The sequence below is a fragment of the Pyrus communis genome, chromosome 5 (genome assembly GCF_041283825.1).
Source record: "Pyrus communis isolate YQ-2024b chromosome 5, ASM4128382v1, whole genome shotgun sequence".
Classification (NCBI taxonomy): domain Eukaryota; kingdom Viridiplantae; phylum Streptophyta; class Magnoliopsida; order Rosales; family Rosaceae; genus Pyrus; species Pyrus communis.
The window spans coordinates 31148571-31162256 of NC_142569.1; positions in this window are offsets into that span (position 1 = coordinate 31148571).

The window sequence follows — 13686 nt, forward strand, 5'->3', positions numbered from 1 at the left end:
AGGATTTCAACAAGTTGTGGATTTTATGAGATTTGAGAGCAAAAAGTATATATAACCAAGACTAAAAAAAATCCAACCTCACCCCCTAGGATTTCAACATGTCCCTAATTTTACGATTTTATTAAATTTAAAAGAGTAAATTGACGAAAATGCCCCTAAAGACGAGATCGTTGACTGTCTTTTCGTGACACGTGCGAGTTACTATTTTATTGTATTCTTGAAGTACTCAACAGTACGAATGCCTAGGTGCAAAAGGAATCGAAACCGGAGTTACGGTTAAAATTTTACGGACTTAAGATGTTCAATGGCATTTTAATATTTTTCGTGTAGGATTTTCTGCATGGTGGGACCCACCCACGTGGGTCTCCTATCCCTTTGTCCCCGTGTCACTTCTTCTCCCATACTCTCTCGGATTCCCTCACCTTTATCTCCAGGGCCAGTCCAAGCCCAGTGTTGGCAGGGTGACTATTCGGGGTCCAAAATTATTAGGTGACATATTTACATATGTTTTCATAAGAGTATAAATTTATAAAATTTGGTTCAATGACAAAGAAATTGAACCAGAATTGGTGGTTTTGTTGTTTGAAATTAATGAGGAGGTCTTGGATTCAAAACACCATGTGTGCTTATTTTTTTTTAATTTTTACAAATTTCTTTTCATTATAAGAGTATAAATATATAAAATTTGACTAAATGATCAAGAAGTTTAATTAGAATCAATGGTTTTAAAATTAATGAGAGCTCCTAAGTTCGAAATGCTAAGTGAGTGTTTATTATTTTCAATTTTTACGAATTTTTGTTTGGTTAATTTATTTTTAATTAGTAGCTAGTAGCTATATGGGTTGTTATTTTTAAACATTTATTCAAATTCAAGTCTAATATTCAACAAAGAGTCATGCGTTGACCAAATTTTTAGACCAAATTTGCAAATCATATGACGTGACATCAAAAAGTTTAATTTAGTACCCATTTATTACTTATGCATATCAACTAAAGACTCAAAAACATCATTATTTTTTTAGTCCCATATTGACAAGGTTAGTAAATAAGAAAAAACACCTCACGATTTATACAAAAACACTTTAAAAGTTCAGATAGAAAACAAAACTCATATCTATCTACTTGTAAACCCGAAATTTTTTTGTTTCCTTCTTACGATACAAAATAAATTAGTTTTTCCGTGTTTATAAATTATTAAGTTTGAAGTGTTTTTGTAAGTATAATTTTATTGTTGTCTTACATGTGAAAACAAATAATTTTCTTATATAAAGTGACGGCACATTTTTTGGCGTCACCTTGGGCCTAAAAAATTTCTAGACCAGCCCTGTTTATCTCTCTCGTCTTTCATCCTTCACCTCTATTTTCGAACTCTTTCTCTCTCTCTATTCTCTGTGCAACGCAGGGCAAGCGAGCCCCATCGCCGTATGCTACGTTCTCCGGCGAGCTCAGTTGAACCAGCCATTTGTAGCAGGCCTCGCAACAAATCATAATCAACGTGGATGCTTCCTCTCAACTCCCTCCTGTTTACCTCTCTCTGCAAGTGTAGAGAATGGCCATCACCATCGTTAGCCACATTTAACTAGCGTACTCCGGCGAGTCCTCAAGTCACCATACCACTTTGTCTCTCTCGTTTGTTTTTTCTCTTTCCTCTCATCTTTTTCTCGACCTCTCTCTAACTTTCTTTTCTTTTAGTGAAACACCGAGAAGTTGCAGTAGCCAACACCATCGCCAACCACTCACAACGATGGCCATTTTGGCAAGCAATATCACACCACCTCGTCCTTCATCTCGTCGTCTTCCCTCACAAACTTTCTCTCTCATCCTTTTCCCTCTCGGTTCACTGATGCACAACACCATCACCACCCAATCTCGCGAACTCCGACAATATTTCCAGTTCTTCTGATCAAGGTAAGCCTTAGATCACCTATGCCCTTCCTCCTATAATGATTCAGAAGTAATGTTGACGCTGGATGTCTGATTTGGTGAGGTTTGATACATAAACATCTCAATGAAGAACTTCCCCAGATTCTGGAAAATTTAGGCCGTGGCTGTCAGGCCACTTTCAGGTTATTTTTTTGGCCAACGCCGACCACTACTCAGCCTAATCTTGGTATGGATTTGTTCCTCTCATGCTAAGCTTCATTTCCATATAAATTATGTTGAATTTGGTTAAGTATCGAGCTCGAGATGAGCTTTGAAAGTTGGGAAGAAAATATGCAAAATCTGGAAATCATGAGGAAGGTATGTGGCGCACATGATGACCGGCGTGTGAAGGAACCCGAGGTCCCTCCTTAGGTTTCTCGATGTGCTGAATCCAAATTTAAACTGCTCTCTGTTTTCCAAAATTCTACCATTTTAAAATAGTTTATTTATTAGCCGTACTTTGTACGAAAACGCGTTTATACGTTAGTACATTATACATTTACATAAATGGTCTCGTTTCTAGATGAAGCGCATTGCAAGGATCATCGATGCCCACGAGGCGGGTTCGACCCAACGACATGATTTGTGAGTGGGCCTTTTCTTCTATATAGTATATATATTTGTTAGTTTCCATTAATATATTTGAAAAAGAATTTTCTACATCACACCTAGATTAGGGTAACATATATAAAATTACCCTATTGACAAAATTCATGTAATTATACTACGTCCTACGGGATGCATATGTATGCGTATTAGTATGGATGCTTTAATAGTATTTATGGTTATGAATAGTATTTCATTGACTAGGGTTATTGAATTATCGATTTACCATTGCATGATCATATTTACATTATCTGCTCATCGTATGCTGCATTGGTGTTAGGACTCGCCCAGGCTAGTCTTTCACGTGTATGTTCACATCGCACTGTATGCTCACTTTGGATCCATTGTAGGTACCAGTTTTGTCCTAGATTGCTATAGGCAATTAGGACTCATATGTGATGCGCATAGCACCAGTCTTTATGTGATTGTAGTACTAGAGCGTAAATCATTATTACACTCAGTCCTGTTCATGTTAGAATACCTCAGCATGAACTCATGTGTTAGCATATGTTGATGAGCACTCTATGTGATATGTTTATTTTTGTGAGATATTGTGATTACTAGAAGTTATATGCCTATTTACGAATTTGGTGACGTATTGAATTCTTGAGATATTATAGGCTACGGTAAGTATTTTCATACAATACGTAGTATGTATATTTTGGAAACTATACTTGTTTTACAGCGAATGTTTTCAAAAAGATTTTTATGAAACTTTATTTTTAGGCCAACTCACCCTTGTTTTTCGCCCCTCTAGGTATTAGTGGCAGAGCTTTCGTGTCGCCGATGATTTCTGGCAAAATGTTGATGTGGGAATACTACCGATGGTATAATTCTCAATCCAATATGTTGTACTTTACTTATGCTTTGACATCACGTGTGGAATGGGTTCATTCCCGCTCACTAGCGCACTCTTACATTTAGGCACTTTTAGGTTTAAATTTACTCACATTTCCACATCACTACACTTTATGGCTTTGTCACCCTCCTGGTGTCGGCCAACATAGCTCGATTCGAAATCCAGGTGGACATTCCGGGTCAGGGTGTGTCATTCATGAATTTTCATTAAGTAAGGATAAAATGACAACAATACCCTATAATTTTGTCAAATTATTGAGGCCTATTATTTATTAAATTCAAGGCATTTTTGTCATTTTGATCGTTATTTAATAGAGATTTTTCATGGAATGACCAAAATAATTGATAGTGGACAAACTCAAGGATCACTTATATCGATTTTAAATTTCAAGGACCAAAGTGAGGAGTTATACCAATCCCAATGACCATTTTGGATAAAAAGCATTTTGCAAAATATGGTTGGTTTTATGAATTCTAAAACATTACTGTGTTTGGTTTTACACTAAGCTTTTTGTTAGTTCCAAGTATTCCATGTCTTTTCTTAAAGTCTCATTCCAAGTCTTCACAGGTCCTCCTTTACCCCTCTTATCTTGTGCTTCTATCTTATAATCACATTTTCTAACCGAAGTGCATGTACATTTTTGTTTCACATGTCCAAACCACCATCATCTATTTTTTCTAATCTTATCTTCAATTACGACCATTCCTACTTTACCTCGCGACAAAAAAAATGATGTGCATAAATTATTTTCCTTACTTTAAATGTGGACTATAGTCGGCAAATTATTTTCTAACACATCATTCTTGGTTGTATGATCTTTTATGAACAAAGAAAATTGATTAATTCGGAAAAGGCGCGAAGAGAAGGATTGTAGAGGCTTTGAGTTTGTATTGGTTGTAGGGATGGGCATCATACCTTTATTGTGTTTATTACTTTTGCCGTACAAGAAAAATGATAGGGAGTTCATAATTTTTTACATTATTTTGTAGACCACAGCATATGGTCTAAAAAATATGATTCAAGAAGATAGTCTCTGTTGTGTTACCCTTTGCACAATCTTGCTAAAATTTCAATGATTTATTTCATTTAGAAAGTACGGTTCAAATTCTTCGATTTTGACAAAAAACTTAGAGGTACTTTGGTCATTCTTAATTTAATTCAACTTTTTGAAGAAAGATTGTGAGAAAACGTTTTTCTTAGTTCTTTCAAGAGTAATGCTAAGTGAACTAACTTTTTAGACTAAATTTGTAAACCATATAATGTGTCACCAATTGAAAATAAGCACATTAATCAATACTTCAATAATAATCCAATCATGAACAACTATGTTAGGTGGTTTATAAAATTTGGTCTAAAAAATTAGTTTCCCTATCATTACCCTTCATTTAAATATCATGATAGAGAAATTAAGGTTCGTTTAGAAGTGTTTTTAAAATGGTTGAAAGTTTTTTGGTGAAAATATTTTTGCAATCAATCCTTAATAAAAATGTAGATGAATCCTAAAAACACACTTGAACTGCCTTTGGAGTTTAAAAACATTTTCTCTTAAGGCTTGGCAACCTGGCCCAAAGGTTTGGTTTGTTGGATGTGGGTTTAAGGGTTTGGGTCAAGTCGACCCGGTTTCAGGCCGTGGGTCAGCTGGTTTCTGAGCAAAACTTCAAATGCTCATAACTTATTCGATACTTAACCAAATCAAGTGATTCAAAGATGAAAGTTGTAGTTCTCAACGAGATGAAGAGAATGGTACCTTGCAAGATGTAACTTGCCATGGTTTGGCTGGAAAACGCCTTGAAAGTGGCGGTGCTCACCGGAAACTGGGAAAAGCTACTCCGAGCTATTTTCTATGTTTAACACGTATGTACAACTTAAAACAAGCTTTGATCTAACCTTAAAACACATCCCAAGGGTTTCTAGAAGCTTACCTAAGTCGGAATATCCCCAGAAACCACCAGAGCTCGCCGAGGAAGTGTGCACCATGACTGTCACGGTGAAGTTCCACGTTTGGCTTGGGGTTCGAGATCCAACGTCCAGGTTGTGGTGGTTTGGGGTGGTTGTGGTTGTGTGAGTGGAACTCAGAGAATAGAGGGAAAACTTGCAAGAGGGGGAGTCGGGGGACTAAGTAGGAAGAAGAGAAATATGTGAAGGAAAAAGAAAGAGAGAGAGAGAGAGAGAGAGAGAGAGAGTTGTGAAGGAAGATATAGGTGAAGGATTTGGGCCGGGGGACAAACCGAAAGAAGTGGGCTCCATAAGGCACACAATTTAAGAGCCGAAAAGAAACATTTCAAAACGGGTAATCTCAGTTTACTACCCTCAAGTTTCGTGGTTTTCAACATTTGGTACATGAAGTTTTTTTCGTCCCAGAGTCATACCTAAAGTGTTAGTTTTGGGACAGTCTCATACATTCGTTAGTTTGGTTGTTAAATCAGCTGTTAACTAATGACGTGGCACCCACGTGGACAATGATTGGGCACTATGTGTCAATATGGGGCCCACGTGAATATTAAAAAAGTAAAAAAAGTTAAAAATTAAAAATTTTAAAAATTAAAAAAATTTTGGGCATAACCCTATTCCCTCTCCCTCCCGACCCCCTCCCTCATTCTCTCTCCCTTATCTTCCCTGCACCGATCCTCCTTGCACACCCACTCATTCCCCTCATTTTCCCTCCCTTCTCTCCTCTGCACTCACCCTCCCTGCACAACCACCCACCTCGCACACCCACCCATCCGCCCTCTCTCTTTCTCCGACCTTGTGAGACCTGAGCAACCTTTCACTCCGCCACCATGTTGCACCGAGCCACCATCCTCTTGACCCGATCCCCTATCTCTTTCCCTTTTCTCCTTTGCACTCACCCTCCCCGCACACCCACCCACCTCGTAAACATGCCATTAGTGTTGTGTAACGATTAAACGATGACATATAGCCTTACAGGGGAACCAGAATCTCAAAACCTTAACCCTAGCTCTTTGGATTTTAGGGTTTTCAATCTTTGATTTCCAATTTCAGTTACTGCCATGGAAGCCGACGAGGAAGATGCTTCCAAGGTGAATGAGCCTTCGATTTCACCCTAAGACGATGCTTTACTATTGCCTTATACAGGAGAGGAGCTTCAAAACACCGAACCACAATGCGACCTGGAGTCTGCACCTAATCCCGAGCATGGGGGCTCGGGGCTTGAGGTCGACATAGAATCTGATTTGGTTGCAGCTTCAGTAGAGGGAGGTGATGGGGATGGAATTGAAGGAGGGTGTAAAGAGGGGGTACGGAAATGAAGGATAGTGCAGGGAAGAAAAGGGAGAGAGAATGAGTGAGGCAGAATAGGTGAATGTGCCTAGAATTTTTTTTTATTTTTAAATTTAAAATTTAAAATTATTTTTTTTAATATTCACATGGGCCCCGTATAGACACATAACGCCGGTCATTATCCATGTAGGGGCCACGTCATCAGTTAACAGCTGATTTAACAGCCAAACTAACAGATGTATGAGACTGTCTTAAAATTAACACTTTAGGTATGACTCTGGAACGAAAAAAACTTCATGTGCCAAATGTTGAAAACTACAAAACTTGAGGGATCGTAAACTGAGATTTGGTATCTGGGTGGAGTCGGATCCGGGTTGGGTTTGGGTTCTAGGCTGGGCTTGGTTTGGTATCTGGGCTTGGGCTTGGGTTTAATGGGTCGAAGGCCTGGGTTGCAAATATAGGTTTGGGCTTGGCAGCCCGGCCCAAAGGTTTGGTTTGTTGGATGTGGGTTTGAGGGTTTGGGTCGGGTCGATCCAGTTTTAGGGGTTGGCCGGTTTTTGGGCAAAACTTCAAACACTCTTAACTTCTTCAATACTTAATCAAATCAAGTAATTCAAAAATGAAAGTTGTAGTTCTCAACAAGATGAAGAGAATGGTACCATGGACGATGGCTAACTCGTCATGGTTTGACCGAAAAATGCCTCGAAAGTGGCAGTGCTCGTCGGAAATTGGGAAAAGCTACTCCGAGCTATTTTATGCGCATAACACGTATATACAACTTAAAACAAGCTTCTATCTAACCTTAAAACACATCTAAAGGGTTTTTAGAAGCTTACCTAAGTCGAAAAATCCTCAAAAGCCATTGGAGCTCGCCGGGGGAGTATGTACCGTGATTGTCACGGCAGAGTTCCACGTTTGGCCTGGGGTTCGAGATCCAACGTCCAGGTTGTGGTGGTTGTGGTTGTGTGAGTGGAACTCAGAGAAGAGAGGGAGAGCTTGCAAAGAGGGGGAGTCAGGGGATTAAGTGGGAAGAAGAGAAATATGTAAGGGAAAAGAGAGATGAAAGATTTGGGCCGAGGGACAAACCAAAAGTAATAGGCTCCACAAGGCACACAATTTAAGACAAAAAGAAACATTTCAAAATATCTAATCCAATCATAATGAAATTACAAAATTGTTATTCCATTCCGTAAATTTCGGGACAGGTCGTTACATATTCTCTCGAGTTCAACTTGATTCAATGGCTTCTGAAACTTCTTTCAAGTAAATTCCATTCTTCTATTTTTTATGTTTTGACTGTATGATCATATAACGCTAACAGTTGGTATCAGATCCCTTGATTGTATGGTTAAAACGTATGCGAGTCTATTCTGAATCGATATATACATATAATATTGTTAGATTGAATGATTGATGTCATGGTTTTTTGCACTTACATCGTTTCAGTTTTGTTAGTTCTTATATGTATTGTTGTTCAATTGATATCACATATAGTCCCCTTGCATTATATTAATTCATGTTAATTTTAACTATTTTACATGATTGTTGGTATTTCATTACCTATTCAGTTGCATGACATATAGGCTTGGCAATTCTTGACACGACCTGATAACCCGACACGACACGACACGACACAAAATTAACAGGTGTTCGGGTCGACACGATAATGAATCGGGTCGTTATCGGGTAACCCGATAAGCACCTGTTAAGATAACGGGTTGGTTCAGGTATACACGTGGGTAACACGATACACAATAAGCAGAATATTAATTTAATAATTTTATAACCCTACAAAAATACTATAATAATTATATATATTAATTTAACAATTTTATACCCCTAAAAACTATAATATATATATATATATATATATATATTAAATTAACTATAATAATTATAATAATTATAATAATTATATATACTATAATAATTATACCCCCAAAATATTAACTATAATAATTATATATATATATTAAATTTTATACCCCTAAAAACTATAATAATTAATATGCATCATACCGCCCTAGTAGGGTGGGTTTTTCCACCGTGGTTTCTCAAGTGTGCACTTGTTATTGTTAGGATAAGATCCAACAACTGTGTTCCTGACACGTGTACGTCATTTACCTCTCTCTCTCCTTTTTTTTCTTGAGAAATTTTTCATTGTAACGGAAATACAAATAGTACACCATGTGTTTTAATAGAAGTGGTGATAATTTTTATTTTTTTAAGTTATTAACTTTTTATCACACATATCCCACTATTTTCATAATGACACGTGATGTACTACTCCGTGTACCGGTCAATTATACGTACAAAATAAATAGATTTAAATCTACTTAATAAATAAATATATATATATATATATACACACACGCACCATTGAATTTGATGGGATACACATTCTACCAAACTAGTTTCAATGATCCAACTGTCAAACATGTTTGTATATACTTCGAGATCGCATATGCCAAAAATTGAAAAAAAAAAACATTCTGAGATCAAGTAACGGGACAAAATTTTTTGACGGTTATGAAAAAAAAAATCACGATTTAACGGTTATTTTAACTCCGATTTTGATGATTTTTTACATGTACACTCCTTGACCCTATATGAATACAATGATTGAATTCGATCTTCAATTTAAAATATTCACACTAGTGGATACCACAAAATCTTATGTTATACTTAATGAAAGTATAAATAAACTCTGAAGTGTTAGTGAATCTATTGTTTTGATGAGATACGCATTCTACAAAACTAGTTTCAATGATCCAACCGTCAAACATGTTTGTATATACTTCGAGATCACATACACCAAAAATTGCAAAAAACAAACATTCTGAGATCAAGTAACGGGACAAAACTTTTCGACGGTTATAAAAAGAAAAATCACGATTTAACGGTTATTTTAACTCCGATTTTGATGATTTTTTTACAGCTACACTCCTTGACCCTATATGAATACAATGAATTAACTCGATCTTCAATTTAACATATTTACACTAATGGATACCACAAAATCTTATGGTAATGAAAGTATAAACAAACTCTTAAGTGTTAGTGAATCAATTGTTTTGATGGGATACACATTCTACGAAACTAGTTTCAATGATCCAATTGTTAAATATGTTTGTATATACTTCGAGATCTCATATGCCAAAAATTGAAAAAAACAAACATTCCAAGATCAAGTAATGGGACAAAACTTTTCGACGGCTATCAATGAAAAATCACAATTTAACGGTTATTTTAACTCCGATTTGGATGATTTTTTACAGCTACACTCCTTGACCATATACAAATACATTGAATCAACTCGATCTTCAATTTAAAATATTTACACTAGTGGATACCACAAAATCTTATGTTATACTTAATGAAAGTATGAATAAACTCTTAAGTGTCAGTGAATCTATTATTTTGATGGGATACGCATTCTACGAAACTAAACGATCCAACCGTGAAACATGTTTGTATATACTTCGAGATCGCATACGCCAAAAATTGCAAAAAATAAACATTCTGGGATCAAGTAACGGGAGAAAACTTTTTGACGGTTATCAAAGAAAAATCATGATTTAACGGTTATTTTAACTCTAATTTTGATGATTTTTTACAGCTACACTCCTTGACACTATGTGAATACAATGAATGAACTCGATCTTCAATTTAAAATATTTACACTAGTGGATACTACAAAATCTTATGTTATACTTAATGAAAGTATAAATAAACTCTAAGTGTTATTGAATATGTAAATACAATGAATAAACTCGATCTTCAATTTAAAATATTTACACTAGTGGATACTACAAAATCTTATGTTATACTTAATAAAAGTATGCATAAACTCTTAAGTGTTAGTGAATCTATCGTTTTGATGGGATATGCATCCTACGAAATTAATTTCAACGATCCAACCGTCAAAATTGTTTGTATATGCTTCAAGATCGCATACACTAAAAATCACAAAAAACAAACATTTAGAGATCAAGTAAAGGGACAAAACTTTTCGACGGTTATCAATGAAAAATCACGATTTAACGGTTATTTTAACTCCGATTTTAATGATTTTTTACAGCTACACTCCTTGAACCTATACGAATACATTGAATCAACTTGATCTTCAATTTAAAATATTTACACTAGTGGATACCACAAAATCTTATGTTATAGTTAATGAAAGTATGAATAAACTCTTAAGTGTTAGTGAATCTATTATTTTGATGGGATATGCATTCTACGAAACTAATTTCAATGATCCAACCTTCAAACATATTTGTATATACTTCAAGATCGCATACGCCAAAAATTGCAAAAAAACAAACATTCTGAGATCAAGTAATGGAACAAAATTTTTCGACGGTTATCAACGAAAAATCACGATTTAACGGTTATTTTAACTCCAATTTTGATGATTTTTTACAGCTACACTCCTTGACCCTATATGAATACAATGAATGAATTCGATCTTAAATTTAAAATATTTAACCTAGTGGATACCACAAAATCTTATGTTATACTTAATGAAAGTATAAATAAACTTTAAGTGTTTGTGAATCTATCGTTTTGATTGGACACGCATTCTACGAAAATAATTTCAACGTTTCAACCATCAAACTTGTTTGTATATGCTTCAAGATCGCATACGTCAAAAATCGCAAAAAACAAACATTCAGAGATCAAGTAACGAGACAAAACTTTTCAACGGTTATCAACAAAAAATCACGATTTAACGGTTATTTTAACTCCGATTTTGATGATTTTTTACAGTTACACTCCTTGACCCTATATGAATACAATGAATGAATTCGATCTTCAATTTAAAATATTTACACTAGTGGATACCACAAAATCTTATGTCATGATCATCGATGAAAATTGAGAATTTTGTAAAATGAATAATATGCAAGCTTTGAGTTCCATTGGCAAGTTTTAAACTTTTGAGAAAGGCTTCACAACCTTGAAAACAAAAACTCTTTCATTTTGCATGTCCTTGCACATTTAAAATTTTGTAATAGACTAGTAGTGTATGGATGTTTGTTTATTAGGCTCTTATTTTCAAGTGTAGATGTAGTACTTAAACGACAAATGTGTTTTAATGTTTTGAAGTAATATTTATGTGGCAATGTGTGGTATGTGAAAATTTAAGAAAAAAAATACAATTTTCTTAACGGGTCATAGCTGGTCATAACGGGTCGGGTCACTTTACCCGTTGGGTAAAGTGACGCGACCTGTTAAGGACCCGTTATCACTTTACCTGTTGGGTAAAGTGACCCGACCTGTTAAGGACCTGTTAAGATAACGGGTGTGACACAACACGACCTGTTAAGATAACAAGTGTTACACGAAAACGACACAAACACGACAGACACGACCCGTTTACCAGGCCTAATAACGTGTACTTACGTAAATTTTTGGATCATATAAACAAAGGCGTAGCTGTTTATTATGAAATAATTAATCCATGTTATCAAGTTGTTGTCGAATTACATTTTGATCATAACACAAGGGCTAACCTTCTTGCTTACAATTGTGGATTATGTTTTTTTGGTTTGATTTTAAATGCCATGGCATGATTTACACATTTTGTTAGTTGTGAGGATTTTCATCTCTGTTGGACCATAATTTTCTAGGGATGGCGTAAGGCTAATCTGAATATCGTTACATCAGAAGTCCAGTCATGGACTCAATAACTCCGAGTGGAGCTGGACTAAATGGGAGCAGAGGTGCTCATCACTCTGTTATAGGGTAATAAGTGAAGTCTGAATGACTCTACTGGTATGACCATGCTTGTTCGCAAAACACGAAATCAAATCTGGATATATACACAATCAAATTTCTCGTAAGTCTTGGTGGTCCCACAATCTAGGAATTGGCATGCGCCGTGCCGCAAGTAATCACAACTCCTAAGAAGGTGCAATATCTACATCTAGATATCCTCTATAATTCTCCTGGCTTAGAATGGGGATTCTATCCTAAAAAAGTTTCTCTCCCAAACGGTATAAGTACACCCATCTAAGGCTCGTTTCTAGTAAGCAATCTCTATACTCTTATTCTCTTGCCCATTGCTCAAGTCTAAAACTACTTACTAATTTGACCGTCGGATACCCATTAGCTGACATGCCCACCCCCAGTTTAAGGGTTGCTTGTGGTTGTTCTCTGTTTTGCAGGTTGCTTGAGTTTGTGCATCCATCATCTACGACTGTGCGCAAATTTAGTTCCAATAATTGGTGCTTTCATTGAGAGATAAACTCATATTCCTTTCGACCAAACCACTCAACCTCTATGAATATTTTCCCTAAATCATCCTGTTACGGACCCGACATCTCTACACAAGCGACTAACTTTGAGTTGATGGGGCTACCGTCATAGGCGAGATATAGGAAGATGTTATTGAGATATGTTAGTCCTTGGAGGGCGTCCAACGAAGTTCACTAGCCAAAGAAACCACAAGACTCACCGGCACGAAAGTGCAAGTGAAAGATTTGCAAAAAGTCGTATTTCGCTTTAAAGACGCATTGACTCGAACAACGCACACCTAAGTCCTACATATATTATTGACCTGAGTCCTATAGCGTCGCCACAATAAGTTACCCTTGAGAGACATCGTAGAAAGTCAAGAAGACTCCAAGATCTTCATCCAATTCAATATCTACGGAAAGAGACACTCCCAAAAGTAAATTGCATATACAGCGAGCAGAAATATTTGGGAAACACCAAGAAAGAAAGAGAAACGGTCTGTAAGAAGCCTAAAATGATGGCTTTCAATAACAAACCGTTGACCATTAACTCTAACATCTTAATGTTCTTCGATCAAAACTTGAAAGACGTCCACTCATCCCATGACGGTGCCCTCGTCATCAAGGTGCAAATCTCCAACACCATGGTTAGCCAAGTCTTAGTGGCTAATGGATCTAGAGTGAATGTCCTCTTCAAGGATGCTGCAGAAAAATGGGCATTCTTGATAACATCAACAAGGGGAGAACCACCTTTCATACCTTCAACGGGGCACCAGTCTAATCCCTAGAGACGGTAAAATTGGTAGTCCGAGTAGA